The sequence below is a fragment of the Taudactylus pleione genome, unplaced genomic scaffold, assembly GCF_031769625.1.
Source record: "Taudactylus pleione unplaced genomic scaffold, aTauple2 ptg000043l, whole genome shotgun sequence".
NCBI classification, from domain to species: Eukaryota; Metazoa; Chordata; class Amphibia; order Anura; family Myobatrachidae; genus Taudactylus; species Taudactylus pleione.
This window is the reverse complement of record NW_028284445.1, coordinates 17,459,813-17,479,220: the sequence shown is the minus strand read 5'-3', so window position 1 is coordinate 17,479,220 and position 19,408 is coordinate 17,459,813. Positions and strand designations below refer to the sequence as shown.

Genomic DNA, 19,408 nt, shown 5'->3' with positions numbered 1-19,408 from the left:
TTAATCCGCCAGGCAGACCAATTATTTAATCAAGAGTCACTTTTCCAGCCAATATCACAATTTTTGGATACACTTATGCAACCCTATCTAGTAAAACAACCTCATTTTTTGAAAGACACAACTCAGTTCTTGACAAAATTATAGAGGTTTTCTAATATTTCACCTGGTAAAATTAAAACCGCAATACTCATCACAGTAGTTGCCACCCACCCTCACTTAAATAAAGGGACAACCTAAATCGCAAATGTTAAGAGTGGCTCTCACCACCAGCAGCCATGCTGATCTAAATAGTGTATTGGAAACGGTCATTATCAAATTTGCCAACAGGGGATATGACTATAGGACATTATTAAAGACCAAAGAGGAGGTATTAACAATACCCAGGAATACAAAAGTTATGTCTAAACCTAAAAACAACTTAATAATCAAAATTCCATTTGTGACTGTCAGGCAGTGCCAAAAGCAATTAAGTAGAAATGGCCCATAGTTACATCTGACCTAGAATTACCATGTCTTCAAAATAAATCCCTTATGCCTAGTTTATACAGGGTAAAAATTAAAAAAATATTCTGGTCAAAACAAATATTGTTATTTCATCACAAAAAGATATTTTCTTACAGGTACAAAAGAAAAAACCTGAATGTTACTGATGCCCTTCCTGTGTTACATGTGGCTCTATGTAACCAGGCAACTGTTTTAAACACCCACACACAGGTCATAAACATAGCATCAAACATGTTCTCACATGCACCTCACAATATGTGGTGTATATATATCACCATATGCCCTTGTGGCTTATATTATGTGGGGCAAACCTCAAGAACTTTTTGTGAAAGAATGGCTCTCCATAGATGCGTAATTAAGGCCACCCTGCAAGGAAAGGAGGTGGATCAACCAGTGGCACGCCACTTTAAAGCATCAGGGCACACATTGGCCAGTCTGAAATACAAAATCATTGATCTCGTACCACCACTGATCGATGGAGGTGACAGGAACAAAATTCTTTCTCAGAGACAAGCAAAATGGATTCACGATATGGACACAGTGGCCCCCAAGGATCTTAAAGAAAAAAATATCTTGAAGTGTTTTTTTTGTGATTATCCTTGACTTCCGGAAGTCCGCCCATTTTCAGAATTAAAAATGAATTATCCATCATTAAAAATTAATTATACCTTATATCAAAGCTCCCCAAACACGGTCCTCAAGGCACCCTTACGGTCCATGTTTTAAGGATAACCATGCTTGGGCACAGGTGACTTAATTAGTACCTCAGTTAATTTGATTTAACCACCTGTGCTCAAACACAGATATCCCTAAAACTTGAACTGTTGGGGTGCCTTGATGAATGCGTTTGGGAACCTCTGCCTTTATATAACTTATTGTACATATCACAATGTGGACCTATCTCTATTTCCTATAATCCATTTTCTATAGTCTTTAGATGTTTCAAGTATGAATCACTCTTTACAGATCTATGCATTTACATTTATGATTATGATATTCTATGCTGCAACCAATTAACAATTATCTAAGGTGGTTTTAACTTTCATTTTTATATATATATATATATATATATATATTACTATCTCATTGATATCACTTATATTTTCCACATAGTTTTCTGATTTACTGCTCACATAGTTAATCAACATTTATTTACATCATTATAGCATATCCCTCATCAGCTGAATTGTGCCACGTCTGAGGTTGCTGAGCAACCCAGTGACGTCATTGGACCAGGCTGGTCTTACTGACAAATCTTTTTCCTCTTAGGGCTTCTTTCAGGGGACCAAACAGGTGATAGCCCGATGGGGCAAGATCAGTACTTTTGGAGAGTGTCGACAGTACGGACAGCGGTGTGCGGACGTGCATTGTCATGCAACAACACAATACCCTTGCATAGCAGTCCTCAGCTTTTTGTTGAATTTTAACCTTCAGTCCTTCAGTGAGCATCTCATGGTAACGAGCACTGTTGATTGTTGAACCTTTTTACTGATAATGTTCCAATACTGCTCCTTGAGGATCCCAGAATTTTTTTTCCAGCTGATAGTTGACTTTAGAACTTTTTCTTGGTTGGCGATTGAGGATGTTTCCATTTCATACTCTGTGGCTCATTGTGATGAATCCATGTTTTGTCACCAGTAATGATTTGTTTATAAAAACTTGCATCTTCCTTAGAGCATCGGTCCAAATTTTGTTTGCAGATGGCCAAATGCTTGTTTGTGCTCTTCCATGAGTTGTTTCGTTACCCATCTTGCACAAACATTTTGAAACCCAAATCTGTCGTGGATTATTGCATAGGCAGAGCCATGGCTGATTTGCAAATGATTTGCAACATAATCCACTGTCACTCGTCTATCCAACAGAATCGGGTTACGTGCACGCTCAATGTTCTCATCAGATGTGGACGGGCGTCTGGCTCGTTCTTCTTGGCTGACACTTGTGCGACCTTCTTTGAACTTCTCTATCGATACATACACACTTCTTAGCGTCAAAACACTTTATACTGTGTAAAAAGTCTTCAATAAATATCGACACCAGACACACCCTGAGACCACAAAAAACTAATCACTTCATGCTTCTCCTCTTTCATGCAAATCACAACCGGAGTAGCCAATTTTTCTTGCACTGCAGGTCACAAATGAACTGCGTAACACGTTCAAACCTGCACAGCAGTGACTGGGGAGATGGCGAACTAGTATGGAAAGTGTTGATAAGACAGTGCGGCCAACAGAGGTTTTAATATAACAGGAGTGTGGATAATTTTTGACTCACCCTCGTGTATAAACTGTATATATATTGCCATGTGCACGGCACTAGTTGCCAGTATTTGCAGATAAAATGGCTTAAGGACCCCCATACACGGTGCTATTTTTTACACAATTTGTCCGTTTTCGATAGATTTTGAATGACCAATCGTGTAAAAAGTGCTGTGTGTGGGGAAGATCACGATGCCGATGCACGCCCACGCCGTCATAGATCGACGTCGCTGATCAATTGAACCTGTAGGAAGAGATTGATCTATCATTCATGATTTGGCACACATTGTTCTGTGTGTGTGCATGATGAAAGCTGTGTTGTATGATGGTCGATTTGCCGTCACTGCTCCTGGCTACTCCCCGACGTGGACGATGGAGAGAGCTGCAGCGTGGTGCATCTGGGGAGATTTGGCTAGTTGAATCAAGTGAGTATATAGCACCTGATACCAGCAATGTACCCATTGTACCACCAATGCAATCCATCCCCCTGCACTACCAATGTAGCCCACTGGGCCCCACTGTGTATTAACCCCATCACCACTAATATAGCCCACTGGGCCCCCACTGTGTATTAACCCTGCACCACCAATGTAGATCTCTGGGCCCCCACTGTATATTAACCCCTGCACCACCAATGTAGCCCACTGGGCCCCCACTGTGTATTAACCCCTGCACCACCAATGTACCCCACTGGGCCCCTACTGTGTATTAAACCCTGCTGGTGATGATTAATTTGATACTCCAAAAATGTTTCAAATGTAAAACTTAAATTTTTTTTATGTTTTTTAACAGAATTAATAAACGTATAAACCATGTTAAAAAAACAAACTCGGAAAACATTCTAACAGGAAAAACATTAATATATACAGTTAAAAACGTATAAACTGTTTATTAAAATGTTTTTTTTTTTTGCTTTCTGACAGACAGACATGACTAGTGCCAGAGAAAGGCAATTTATCACTGGCTTCCTGGAGCTATACAGAAACCATGAGTGCTTGTGGAAAATAAAAAGTAAAGATTACAGCAACAAGCAAAAAAAAGCCACAGCCATAGATGACCTGGTGACTTTCAGCTTGCCCTATTACGGTGTGGCGTGCCCGAAATGGGTGAAGACCAAATCCAGAACCTGAGGACTGTCTATTTAAAGGAATACAAGAAGCAGCAGCATTCGCGGGCTTCAGGAGCAGGGGCAGAAAACATATATACTACCTCATTATGGAACTTTGACCTGCTGCGCTTCATACATGAGCATGAACCCCAAAGAGCTTCGCAATATCTGATGGTGGAGAACATGCCAGAAGAATGGGATGAGGACACACAGGAAGCTGATCAACCATCGTCTTTGGATGTGGTAAGTACAGACACAGTGCATACACACCATGCCAAATGTTTAATAATAAAGTCCAACATTGCCCAAATCACTTCAATGGAGACAGTCCTCTTGCATTTATACTGCCCCCACTCCATGAAAATAGGCCAGGTATTGCTCCCTGACCTCTTTAGCCCACGCAGTCCCCGTTGTCTCCAGATTTACAGGTGGTGACACAGAGGGCATTTGGACTGTGTCCTTTGGCTGGTCAGGGTCATCTGGCATTGCTGAGCCTGATGTCCTTTGTTGGATGGTTGTTTTGCACCTTAAGAAGTTGTGCAGGACACAACAGTGCCAAGATGACCCAGTCAATTTTCTCCATGCGCAAGTTGATGGCTGTGTGGAATATGCAAAAGTGGTTGCTTAAAATACCAAAGGCTTTCTCCACAATCTGCCGTGCCCTCGATAGCCGGTAATTATAAATCCTCTTCTCTTTGGTCAGGCCCCTTTGTGCATATGGCTTCATCAAGTATTCATGCAGTGCAAATGCCTCGTCAGCCATGCTTCAAGGCCGTGCTTAGTTTCCGCTGTTGTTGGCAATTTCAGGGTATTGGACGAAAGTATCTCATAGAAGTGTTTTTTTTTTTTCAAGGACTCACTATCCGAGAGCACGGCCAATTTTTCAGACATCCACAAAGATGAACTCATAGTTGGCGTTCACCACCGCCATGAGTACAATACTAAAAAAACCCTTGTGATTCTAATAAAAATATATGCTATTGGCAGGTGGGGTTATGAGGATATGCGGAAGTATCCAATTAGCTTAATTAGCCCATAATTACTTCTGCAGGGCTGTCTTCGGCATCTTCTTCTTCATCCAGTGTCGGAAGCCAGGTATTATGCAGCAGCGGTATGTCAGTGTGTGTGCTGTATGTAAGCGTGTATGAGTGTGTGTGTGTGTGCATGAGTGTTGTGTGCGTGTGTCCCAGTGTCAGTGTACCCCTTCCCAGTCTCACTGTGGTCCCTCCGGAATGGGTGCTGCGAGAACTACATCTCACAGCAGCCCTTGCCTCTCCTACCATTCCCCCGGACTCCCAGCAGCCCTCTCTCCAGTATTAATTTTACGCAGCACAAGGTTTTCAATGATGAAAACTCCGCATCCATTATTTTTTAAATTGAATCCCGCGGGTATCAGGAGCGCGCATACCCGCAGAATTCTGAAATTGGGCGCGAGGGGCGCGAGGTTTTTACCTCGCTAAACCTGGCACCCAATTAGATATGCCCCTATGTATCAATCATTTTTGGTCAAGCTTCCTTTATATACGTGGAAAATTGCCAGCACAGGGTGTGCTGCGATAGAAATCTTTAGGATTGTAGAGATTAAGCTGAATACCATTTTCCACAGCTTTGCAATATGAGGACAAGACCAAAATATGTGGAATAGGGAGCCTACATGCCCACAATTCCGCCAGCATAAATTGGATTGGGAATGTGAGGTATTATGTAGGAGTGTTGGGGTGAAATATAGACAGTCAGGGCTGCCATCAGAAATGGTGGGGCCCGGTATTGAAAAATTAGGCAGGGCCCCCCCTCGCCCCGGAGTATGGGGCATAAGTGGGCAGAGCTGTGGATGTGGGTGGAGCTACTTCAGGGGTGAGAGACAGGGAGGACTGGACCTATTGGGGGCACAGATTAAATATTCGTAAGTTCTGTTATATTACTTGCTGTGCTGACATTTTTATTTGCATGTTTTTAATTTAATATATCTAAGCACAAGATGGTTTGTGTGTATATATAAATAAATACATACACAACCAAAAGCCTCTGGTGCTTAGCTATATTAAATTAAAAGCATGCAAATGTAAGTGTTAGCACAGCAAGTAATGTAACAGCACTTACCCACATGTATGTGTGTGATTTTTTATATATGTATGTATATATATATATTAGGGATGTGCAGGCTCGGTTCTACTCGTTTCCGTTCGTTTTTTTTTACCGAATCTTATTGGGTTTCAGCTGTCACGAGTTTTGGATAGCCAAAAAGATTCGGTAAAAAAAACCGAACGGAACCGAGTAGAACCGAGCCTGCACATCCCTAATATATATATATATATATATATATATATACACTGTATATAATACATAAATTAGGCACTCCCTCCCTACAACAGAGCCCAAACTTACCTGGATACTCAGCCATCTCCGTGACTCTGGTAGCTCCCTCAGCGCAGAGTGATGTGCGGTACCGCGTGTCACTGGTGGAATGCATTGGCAGCTACCAGACAAGAAGAGAAGAAGAGTCTCGGTGGCATTTAATACATGGAGCCGGTCGCAAGCCAATCACAGCTCGCGGAACGGCATCCAGCCAATCAGCAGCGCCTGCTGCTGATTGGCTAGATGCTGTTCCACGAGCTGTGATTGGCTCGCAGAACTGCAGCCAATCAGCAGCAGCCGCTGCTGATTGGCTGATGCCGTTCCGCGAGCAGTGATTGCCTTGCAGCCGGCTCCATGTATTAAATGCCACCAAGTCTCTTTACGTCTTTGGCTGCCCCCCGGTGCATTCCAGTAGTGACGTGTGGTACCGCACATCACTGCATTTCACACCTCCGCTACCTGGGCCCCCTCTCTCTCCTGGCCTGTGACTGGAGTCCCCGCAGTCCCCCCCTTGATGGCGGCCCTGTAGATGGTGCAGCAATCTATGAAATTGTTCCAAGTGTGAAATACATTTAGAAAGTTTATAACTGGTCCGGAATATTTATTATACGGCAATCTTCTTCTGAAAAAGAGCAAGATAGATCAGTCTCCCATTTTCGGAGTGCTGTAATTTTATTAAATCCTACAGGAGTTATTAGGTAGGTGTACCACCATGTGATACCTCCTTTGGTGTTTGCTTTATACAGTTGGTTGTGTAGAAACTGAGGGAGGTTATGAACAGTATGTGGAGCTGGGGTTATACTGTTTAACCAGTGTCTAATTTGTAGGTGTTAAATTGCATATTACTTGAGTGTAGGGTAGGATAGCCTCTGATGCTGTAATCTCTTTGAGGGAGAGTATACCTTGTGTTTTCCAAGTTACAAGAGTTAGGTTGGGAATAAGTGTAGTTATTCCCTCTAGTGTAAGGTTGGAGGAAGGGAGGTTAATATCTGCGGTCATTTTTACCATTTCTAGCCAAGCCTTATGAGATGTAGAAACTGCCGTGGATCTTTCTATCCATGGTATTTTAACATTTGTAGATAGCCAAAGACAGTCAATGAGCGGAAATGGAGAAACCATGTCACCCTCAAGCTGAACCCAAGGCATTACATTCTGATTGGAGAACCAATAAGTCAATTGTGATAAAAGGGATGCTAATTGATAGCACCGTAAGTCTGGATATCCCTGACCCCCTTTCCTATTTTGGAAGAGACATAGTTTTCCTCGCTAACCTTGGTTTTTTGCCTTTCCATATATAGCTGTTAAAGGGCTTTTGGAACTTATTAAGAATGGATTTCGGTACAAAAACAGGTATTGTTCGGAATAAATAAATTAACTTTGGTAATACAACCATCTTTAAAGCGGTAATTCTACCCATCCATGAGATATTATACATCATCCAATCGTTCATTGTCAGAACTAATTTCCGTAACAATGGTAGGTAATTACTTGGTATTAAACATTTAATAGTGGGTATTAAAAGAATTCCCAGATATTTAATGGAGTTATCCTGCCAGGAATAGGAATAATTTGCTTTAAGGCAAGTTAATAAACTTTGGGGAAAATTGATAGGGAGTGCCTCTGTTTTGGAACAATTCAAATTATAATAAGAAATTTCCGAGTATTTTTCTAATATAGCATGTAGGGCTGGTAAGGAGGTAGAAGGGTCTGTGATGGTCAATAGTACATTGTCAGCAAATAAGCTTGTTTTGTAACTTTTGTTAAATAGTATGGGGCCCGAGACGTTATGATCCCTCCTAATGGCCTCGGCTAAGGGTTCGATAACACCAGAGGGGAAATAGGGCACCCTTGATGAGTACCATTCGTAATTGTAATGAGGAAGATAATATATCATTGACATATACTCTGGCTGAAGGGGAGGAGTATAGAGCAAGAATCGATGATAGCAGTCTACCCTTAATTCCAAAATTTTCCAGGACAGCTTTTCCAATTCAGTCTATCGAACGCTTTTTCAGCGTCTAATGATAGAAGAAGGAGAGGTTGGTCGAGGTTTGAAAAGGATTCTATAATATTGATCGCCTTCCTCTTATTGTCCGAAGCTTGACGTCCTAACACAAATCCTACCTGATATCGGTGGATTAGACTAGGTAGCAATAAGTTAAGTCTATAGATTGTAATCTTGCAAGCAGGGCCCTCTTACCTCTATGTCTGTCTGTTATTACGCTGTTTTTTTCTATAAATGTTTCCAATTGTAAAGCGCAACGGAATATGCTGCGCTATATGAGAAACTGTTAATAAATAAATAAAAAAAATAAGTCTATTCGCTAACAGTTTAGGGTATATTTTTACATCAGTATTCAGGAGTGCGATTGGCCGACAGTTGGCCATGGAGGTCACATTCTTTCCCTGTTTGGAAAATGCAACTATTTTCGCCTCAAGCATCTCCCCTGGGAATGAGCCCACCAACGAAGCTTCATTAAACATTTATGTTAAAATAGGGGACAGTGCTTCCTGGAAGCATTTAAAGAATTTGTTAATATACCCATCCGGGCCTGGAGCTTTATTCAAGGGGAGGGATTTTATTACTGCTAAGATTTCTTCCTCAGACCATGGGGTCGCAAGAAAGTTAAGAGATTCAGCATCTAAAGAGGGCAGATCAACAGTGCTCAAGAAACTGTCTATCTGAGCTGGTGAGGGTTGAGGTACATCTCTCAAATTATACAGGGTGGAATAATATTGCGCAAAGGATTCTGCTATGGCATAGGGATCATTGATTTTGGCACCATTGAGATTAGAAATTGTTCTGATACTTTCTATCGCTCTCTTTCCTCTCAACTTCCGTGCCAGTAAACAACCAGCCCTATCTCCTTGTACATAGTACTTTTGGCATAGTTTAAACATCATCTGGTGAACAGTTCTGAGTGCCAAAGAATTCCACTCTTCGCGCACACTGACAAAATCCCTGTATATTTTACCATTGTTTGGGTTAAGTTTATATTTAGCGTCTAAGTCAGCTAGTCAACATTCTATGTCTACTTGGCGTAAAACAGCTGCCTTATGAAGGTGGGCCGCAGCCTGGATCGCTGATCCCCTAATCACCGACTTTAGTGCGCACCAGAATGTAAATGAAGTAGTGTCTTCTGGTTTGTTTGTTTCTAAATATCCAGAAAGAGCGTTTGATATTATCTCTTTGGACTCCGGGTTCACCAGAAGATGTTCTCCCATATGCCAGGGGCCCGGAGGGGTTCTTAGTCTGGAGATGTCCCAATCAATAGAAACTGCCGCATGATCGGACCCCTGCAACCGGTATAATCATGGATCTCCTAATATTAGGTAAAGACCATTTGTCTGAAAGGGCCAGATCTATGCGAGAATATGATCTGTGTACCTGAGAATAGAAGGTATAGTCCCTTTTGCCAGGGTGACCCACCCTCCATATGTCATATAGCTCGTATGCACTGAGTATTCGTTGAAAACTATGGAAGTGATCAGAAGCGGAGTGGGATCCCACTCTAGATTTAGCGGAGGACTTATCCAAAGAGGGGTCTAAGACCATTTTAAAATCCCCCAAAATTAATAATATACCTTTCCTACAGGATTGGAGGACTGTGCAAAATTTCCTAGTGAAGGACAGTTGTTTAGTGTTTGGGGCATAGATTGATGCAAGTGTCACTGGGGTATTGTCTATTTTACCGATAATGATTAAGTATCGACCATCTTTATCTTTTATTTGTTTGTCTAGGACAAAATTACATACGTTAGATACTAGTATCGCGACGCCTGCCTTCTTACAGGGACCATTGGAAGTATAACAGTAAGGGTATTTTATATTGGAAAATTGTGGAGGGAAGGATTGAAAATGAGTTTCTTGTAATGCAATTATATGGGCTTTACATTTGGCAAAATGTCTCAGTGCAAGTCTTCTTTTGTTGGGAGAGTTGAGACCTTTTACATTAATAGAGAGTACTTTAACCATGTGGAAGAAGAAATACGATGCTGGATATTGACTTATTTAAGACTGAGTATCAATTGAAACAATAACTGGAAAAACTGTTGTACCAACATACTAAGGGAAGGGTGGAAAAAAAACAGATATGGGGAGAAAATAATGCCAAAGAGGGACTATAAGGGACCACCTCCATAGGTGGTACGCCCAGAATCTTATTACACAAACCTAATAATACAGTGCTCTCAATAGAAAACATCAAACAGTAACTATCACTCAGAAAGATAATATATGAAAGTATATAAAAAATAACTACACACCCATTATGTATTTTAGTGACACAGGGATAAAGAGAACAAGATGTTCAAATCTGCATGGCTAGAATATTTAACTAATATGCAGCATATCATTTTTCTACCCCTATGAAGTATATACGGTATCATAGCAAAGATCTTATAAGCTATTATCCAGGATTTCACACAGAAGAAATATCTTTAAACAGTAGCTATACTTATCTCAGGTCATAACAGGTGTGAAAAACTTTTAGGACAAAATATCAATACTTAGGAATCGTTCAGGACCAGTCCTGGCTAACATGAAGGTTGCTCGGGTTCTTCTAAGATATATCTTCAAAGTTCCAAGACACCAAAAGTTGGATACCTTCAGCTGGATCCGAGATGACTCTGGTGGAGCCATTTATTGATATTATTCATTTTGTGGGGAAGCCCCAGCGGTAATTAATGGATGCTTTTTGTAGTGCCCTGGTTACTGGAAGAAATTATCTTCACAATGCCAGAGTTGCAGCTGACAGGTCACCATATATCTGAAGTTTTCCCAATATCTAAGTATCTGCTGCCCGTGCTGCACGTAGAATCTCTTCTTTAGTGGAGTCGCATTAGAACATCTCTGGAAGCATCCGTAGGAGCATTGTAGGCTTTGGGAAGTCTATGGATACGATATATCAGGAAGTCGGAAATCTGTGTGGTTGGAAGAAGTTTAGTAAAAACTTCGGTTACATATTCCTTCAGCTCTGCATTCAGGATCGTCTCCGGGATCCCACGTATCTTAAGGTTGTTGCACTTAGATCTATCTTATTTCTGAGAGATGTGACCTCAGATTGTAGGTCATCATGAAGTGTGATCAGTTCATTATGCGACTTAACAATTTCCTCCAATTTGTTTTCTAGATGATCTGTACGTGTCCCCAAATCATCTACCGAGTGTTGGCAGCACTGTAATGCTGCTTTAAATTCGGTTGAAATATGCTAGTAGCATTTTCATGGAGAGCATTGTGGGAGGGGCGTCATCTGCAATACCCAGTTGTCGAGAAGTAGAGGGTGGGGGGCCATCAGGCAGGGTGTTAAAAAAGCCAATAGTTTACTACCTTTATCTTGTGCCATACCAGTTTTAACACTTTGTGTAGAAGGAGAGGCTTTGAAAAAAGTGACTGGCAGGACGGTCGTTGACGGCTTGTGCCGATTGGGTGCCGTAGTTACTAGGGATTGAGGACACGTATTTATGCAGGCTGTGCAGGTAAAAGAACTGTAATGTAATATCAGAGGTGGGCTACGGAGGTTAACAATATAGCTAGTGAGAATGAGCCATCCTTGTTTTAATCAACCGTGAATTTACCTCAGTGGGGGTCTACACCCTTTGTATATGTGACCCTTGATAACTTATAGGGGGTGGGGGCTGAGATATAGGTTGATTCATACAAGGTGAAAGCGTCAGTGTATTGTGAGGGCTCATCCAACAGGCTATGAGACTGTCCAGGCCTGAGTGATCAGTGTAACTAACACTTGATTAGGAGCTGCTTCAGATCCAGAGGAATTAAAGTTACAGGCAATGTAAGAGGTGCAGATGCAGTGATTCAGTGTGCAGCCACAGGAAATGTGCTGCAATGAGGGACACAGGGCTGGTGAGACCAGGAAGGGGCAGAGTGTCTGCTGTTGCCTCCTATGTAGTAGCAGAGACGCTAATGCAGTGATGCAGGGTATAAGAGAGGATCCAAAATGGCGTCCTCCAGCGATTCACGGCTCTGGTCACGGGCCTTTCCAGGGGTTCCCTGATGGTATAGGCTGCTTATCCCACTTCTCCAGCCAGGCAGTGAGGATCCTGATAGGGTATGGTGGTTGTGGCAGCATCCAGCAGCGATCGGTGATGATCGCGGCAAAGTCGGGGCCGGCGCCAAAATGGAGGCTGGCGCTTCTGGAGGTGGAGAAGGCCGCGAAGGCCCCGGAGGTGTAAATCACTCCTGGGTTCCAGCCAGGAGGTCAGTGTGGGTGTCCGTGTGGGTGAGTTTGAGGAGAGGACCCTTTGGATCAGCAGGGGTCGGCGGGAACAGGTAATTTTACAGGGTAGTATAGGGAGCTGAAGGGAAGCACGTCTTCTCTTCTTGTCAGTTAGGCCACGCCCAATAATGCAGTTTTATGTGTGTATGTTATTATTCCTGAAAAAGATAATTTATTCAAAAACAGATTTGTTTATGTTGTTGTCTGCAGTATCACCAAGTTTTATCTCTCTCAATAGCTACTCTATGGTATACGGTAGTGACAACGCAGATTGAACATGGCGTAAGGACAGATTGTTGGCTTCCGGGGTCACAATCTCTACTTGCGCCATGTGTTTCTCGGCCTATTCAATCCGCCATCTGAATCATAGAGCAGCATAGCTATTGGGACAGATAAAACTTGTTGATAACGCACTTTTTATAATACCATTATAAGCCATGTTGATTAATAACACATAAAAAAATGCAGACATGTTGGTAGCATTTAATTTCAAATATGCAGCCATAAAGGTTTGTTACATATATACAGCCATAGAAAAAACATATGGGGAAGATTCTGCACAGAACCTAGATAGGCTCATTAGTGTAAACCAACCATACAACATTAATAAACTAATTATGTCATCGATTATTGTTGGTGGTGCTCCCAAAGCCCAATATTACATATGTGAAACAACAAAGAAGAAAAAAGTAGGGCTAGTTGCTGGGGCACTCAATGAAATTTTATATATATGATAAAATGTAACTTTTATTATACATCAATAAAATGGTGCGGTATCATACAGTTTAGTCTTACTTGACAGATGATATGGACTAATCACCCGTCAAAACCAGATCTCATTGAAATAATGAAATCAACTGGCGAAATATTAATAAATTCTACTTTCCACTGAGAAAAGCTCAATACAGATAAATGACACTGTGCAGATATGATTGTTACATGGTTATATATTATTCATGATGCTTTGACCTGTGCAAAAATTAATCCCAAGTATTCTTATTTAACCTACAGCACCTGGTATTCCCAAGAGGTCTCCCTTCCAAGTACTGACCAGGCCTATTACTGTTTAGCTGCCCAGATCAGACGAGATTGGGCAAATCAAGTAAAGTATGGCTGTAGGTATACTCGAACAGGGAAAGAAATGCACAACACTTTGTCAAAGCAGAAATAAATGTAGGACTAGTAGGATGTATAGTCCATTTTGTTAGTAGATTGTAACATTCAAAAAAAGTAATGCATAAGGACACTTTTATTTGTGCACGTAGATATCATATATTCTGTAATCAGTGTGTCATCATATAATTTGATACACATAATGACATAAAGAAACATTAACATCAGAGTATCACATAGTTTTACATCAGGTAATTATATATATATATATATATATATATATATATATAAAATCTCATGTACATAGGAAATCAATTCAGTTTAAAATATTGGTTAATATCTCACACAGCATCCTTGGTGCACAATTTAATATGTTTCAATTATACAGTGACACTTTTCAATCCAAAAAGGAGCAGTAATGTATACACCATTGTTACAAGGTTCAAAAATCTAACTGGCTATTTCTCAATATTGTATCCAGCACTTGAATGCTCAACAGGCATACCCTTGTACAGGTGCAGACCTATATTTGTACACGTTGATATATATATAATTAATGTATCATCATATGGTACCATATATACCACACACTGCATGTGAAGAGATATTAAGATGAGAGTATCACCTGATTGTGCATATAGGTAATCCTACATATTCCTGTACATTCATCTTAGTAAAATAGAAATATATATATATTTTTTTAAGTATTAACATATTCTTACACCTGGGTTAGTATCTCACCAAGTGTCCTTGGTGCACAAATTGATATGTATCAATCATATAGTGTCACTTCTTATTTAAGTAAGGAATGGTAATGTATACATCATTATTTCAAAATTCACAGTCAAACTGACTAATTCTCAATAGTGTATCCAGCAAAGCAATACATCATGGACATACCCTGTCGATACCTATTTAAAACCTCTATGCAATCCTGTCTATACCTTCTAAAATTCTGCCTATACCTTCTAAAATTGTCGCTACTTAGCGTAATGAGTCGCACAGTAAATAAAGGCTTTCAGACTTTGAGTGTGGTTCCAAAGCACAAAAAGTTATTCAATATAAAAAACAGATGGTTACACGCTGTGATCTAAAGACAACTAGCGCAAATAAATCATACAGACCCAAGGTACAGTTGCTACATACGTACCCGCTCTGGGCCCAGATACCGGCATCAGCAATAGAAACCTCCATCAACAGCACAGCAAGAAGACTCTCGACTGGGGTCAGAGAGCGCACATATATACACTTACAGGGATTGGCAATACAATAGAACAGACTGGCATGATTACATTGGTTCTTCTTAAAGGTGCTTCTGTTACAGGATAGTTCATAGGTCAATTCGAATGGACACAAACAGCCTCAAACAACCCTTTGTGTCCTTTTTCCCGCTGCATGCTAATCTAAGCTGATAACATTACAGAGTACATTTTAATGTTTTAACTCTCTATAGTCCATAGTTTGCAGATGCATGTTGCGATCTTCTCACCAATGATACCGGAAATCTGTTGAGACACAGTGGATCAGCACAACACCAAATACGGTCTGCTTACAATGTACTAAACCTTAGATATCAAATAACCTTTATTACACAACATTAATAATTACTGAATAAACCTTGAATATTACACTTTAATGCTAGGGAACCTTTTATGTAAGTGTGCAGTGTGTAAGTATTGGGGTTTTGGGAAAAGATGCTAGTTAGCGCTGTGCGACTGCATGTTTGTGGAGTACACCATGGTATGTGTTTTGTAGGGTTGATCACTTTATATGTTTTGGTGACTGTCTGTATTTATGTGATGAGGACTTTTAACTTCTTTCTATTGCATGGGAATCGCACACCGCTAAATAATAGCATCGCCATATGTACTTATAATGGGCGAGATTCACTAAAATGGTGCTGGGCGGCCAGTCGCAAAATAGCGTCTTATTGCCATTCGCAAAATGGCGTCACGCAGATTTAATTTTAAACCGATCCTGTCTCAGCCATTTATTCAGCTTTGACAGTCCACCCTTTGATAGCAAACAACATGCTATCATACTCTGATTTTAAAATTAATTTAGGCTTACATTATGACATATTATTTAATGCGATATTATGGGATGGCACAAGGTGGTTCTTAATCCATCAATAATGTGTCTCTAGGACTAGGAGGGGACATAAATCTACCCTTATACGCACACCGCAGATCTTGGAAGATCATGGGAAAGATGTGGGGATGCACCAATCCTATAAAGAAAGTCTTGGAGGGGGAATAGGGACTTACATTATTTAAGATGTTTTAAAATAACATTTTAATAATACATTTTATGCATTTCTAAATATTATACATTATATGATGGTACCTTCTAGTTCAGGGTTGTAATGCAGTCCTACATTTACCTCAGTATTCATATTGTTACTACTGACCACCATCATAATTTCACTCCTTTGATTCACCTTATCTTTACATTTTTCACATTTCAACACAGTAGGAACACACTTGACACATATGCCAATTTCTATGATGACAACCAGTATGAGGATCAGGAGTTTACCTATGCTTGCAATCATTTCCTGGACCCACTCTCCTAGACCTGAGAACCATTTCACTGGGTTCAACCAAGAAACCCAGTCCTCTACCTTCTCCCCTACTTCAGCCACTGAAGCATTATGGTTCTTTTGAAATTCCCATTTTAACTGCAGAATTTCATCCATCTTCTGGTCTGGTCTGTCACCTCCTTGGGGTCTCTGGTATCATTTGTAATGTAAGTGCAACACTTTACTCCAAATTGGGTGACCAAAGTTATGCAATACCCTCCAGTGACAGCTGTTAAATAATTGAACACTAGTCTATGTTGCACAAGTTCTTTCTTGTAAGCTTGCAACTCCCTACCTGTATACCTGAATGTGTCATCATACATCTCGGTGATATTATCTATTAATTTAGCGAGGTTTTGGATATATCTAAAATTTAGTGTACCCCGAGCGATCCTGGTGGGATCCAGTGCTACCAAAACTTGAAAGCCAGTTGTCTCACTAATTAACTGTGTGGCTTTATGCACATCACCAGGTATCATATTTCTTTTGTCTCTGTGTTCATACTGTGTGTGAAGATATGGTGATGGTGTGTCTTTATGAATACCAAGCATTTCACCATGTGTGAGGGTCATAACCTCTGGGACTACTCTTCCCAGGTAACACAAACCTTCGGAACTCGGAGAGAGCCACTTATATGCTTTCCTTCCACATATAAAATATACATCATCGGGGAGAACATAAGGAATAGTAAACATCGTTATTGTAGTACACATTTCCCTGGCAAGTGATCCTACTTCAGGTTCTCCCATTTGACTTGTTGTAATATCTTGGCACAATACCCTTCTGGTACCCTACCAATCATTTCTTTGGTGTATATTTATACCGGAAGTGTCTTCCACTCGACCTAATTGTATGTGACAGTTCATAATTCATAGGCTCATGATCAGCTCTTAGTTAGAAGGTCTTCGTCTGATTATTCCCAGTCACCTCCCAACTTCCTGGTTCATTGGAGTTGGTGATGTTTAAACATAAAAGTGATTTATCTACTTGGTACTGGTGGAGTTTAAAATGGGGTGGTTTGGTATTAAGAAATTTTCCATCTAGTGCATGCCCTCTCTGTGATTCTAAAATTTCAGAGAAATTTAATGGGAAAGGCACTAATCCTACATTATGCTGTCCTTGGGGCACGTGAGAGTACACCCAACAGTCAGTTTGGTTAAAAATTTTCCCCACCATGGTATGATAATCCTCTAAAGGATACCCACCCCAATACTGGTTATACTTAGGTTGACACTGTTGGATGCATCTCTCGTTGACTACGGACCCACAGAACTCACACATACAATAATCCTCAGACGATAGACCTTCACACTGACTCTGAGTATCCAAAATAGCAGATCTCTTAACAATTACAGTACTAAGATTGGTCAGACACTCCCCTGATGGCATAGCACTCCTCCTCTCAACTCCACTCCATCAATACTGCCATTAGCTCCCATCTCCTCTATCGGTCCCCTGCCACAGAAACCAGAGATCCCCGAACAAACCTGGATGATGGAAACTCTGGAAGAAACTCCAAAAATGAACACAGCAGACCAGTCCATTGCCGTAGCAAGGACCTGCACATTTCTTTAGTTCAGATATCTCACTGCAACCTTTTAACCCTCCCGGAACAAGCTCGCGATCGAAAGGTCCATGTTATCTGCCTCGTCTCCGCCTTGTTTCTCCACCGGTTGGTTGACCTTCTTGCAGTGAGTGGAATAGACCCAGGTATTTCTCTCGGCCAACTTCAAAGATGTGGTACTCATCAGCAACATGATATGGACCTTCCCAACGATCAGTCAAACAACCTAAATGCAAGAAATTTCTGATCATAACATATTCTCCAGGTTCAACTACATGACAGTTTGTTTCAGGCATATCATGGGACAACAATTTCAGTTTCTGCTGTTGCTGTTTTAACTGTTTACTCATTGTTATAAGATACCTTACAGTTACCTCATTGTTACCTTTCAAGTATTCCTGTGGACTTATAATCAAATGAGGTTGTCTACCAAACAGTATTTCAAAGGGGGACAGATTTAGAGGGGGTCTAGGAGTGGTCCTTATGCTATGCAGGATCAATGGTAATGCTTCTGGCCATCGTGGTCCAGTCTCTGCCATGATCTTAGTTAATTTATTTTTAATAGTACCGTTCATCCTCTCCACCTTGGCACTGGCTTGCGGTCGGTATGGGGGTATGAAGTCGACTATTAATACCCATCAGTTTACACATATTTTGAAAAATATCACCTGTGAAATGAGTACCCCTATCACTCTCGATGATTTTAGGGATACCGTATCTGCACACAAACTCCTGAACAATTTTCTTGGCATTAAACACAGCAGTATTAGTGGCAGCTGGGTATGCCTCAACCCAATCGGAAAACACATCAGTGCACACTAATACATACTTGAGATTCCTGCAGGGTGGTAATTGGATGAAATCAATTTGTATTACCTGAAAAGGTCCATCAGTAGGAGTGTGGGATGGTTCGGTAGGGATCGTTTTCCCAATGTTTTTCCTCAAGCAGGTCAGACAAGACATTGCTCTCTTTTCCGCTTGAGAAGAAAAACCCAGGGCGCACCAGTATGCTCTCACCAATTTACACACACCTTGCTTTCCCAAATGAGTCAGACCGTGTGCTGCCTCAGCTAAGCTTGGGTTATATACCTTGGGAGCCACTGGCTTACCTTGTCCATCTCTCCAGAGTCCAGAGGACTCTTGCCCACATCCCCTGGACCTCCAGACTGACTTTTCCTGGACAGAACAGAAATTTGGCATCTCAATTAATTTCAGCATATCAATTGTTTGAAAAGTCATGATTTGTTTAGTTAGTACATTCATTTTTAAGCCTGTTGCCCATTTTGCAGCTTCGTCTGCCCTGTTGTTGCCAGTGACACTGGATCATCCTCACATGTATGGGCTTTACACTTAATTACTGCCACTGCCTTTGGCAATTGGATTGCTGTTAGTAGTCCTTTTATATGTTTGGAATGTGCAATTGGCGTGCCTGCTGCTGTCATACACTTTCTCAGACGCCATAGGCCACCGAAATCATGTACTACCCCGAAGGCGTACCTAGAGTCAGTGTAGATATTAGCAGTTTTACCTTCCGCTAATTCACACGCTCTCTTTAGTGCCACTAGTTCCGCCACTTGGGCCGAGTGTGGTTGGCCTAAAGGTTCGGCTTCTATGATGTCTTCATCATTTACTACAGCATAACCTGTACATAACTCTCCAGTGTCAGTTTGTCTATGACAACTCCCATCCATG

General features: G+C 41.1%; 1 pseudogene; it reads right to left on the bottom strand.

The window, feature by feature from the left end:
• Positions 1-13,460: 13,460 nt before the first annotated feature.
• On the bottom strand, positions 13,461-13,579 carry LOC148537890 (5S ribosomal RNA; annotated as a pseudogene).
• Between the last annotated feature and the right edge of the window lie 5,829 nt (positions 13,580-19,408).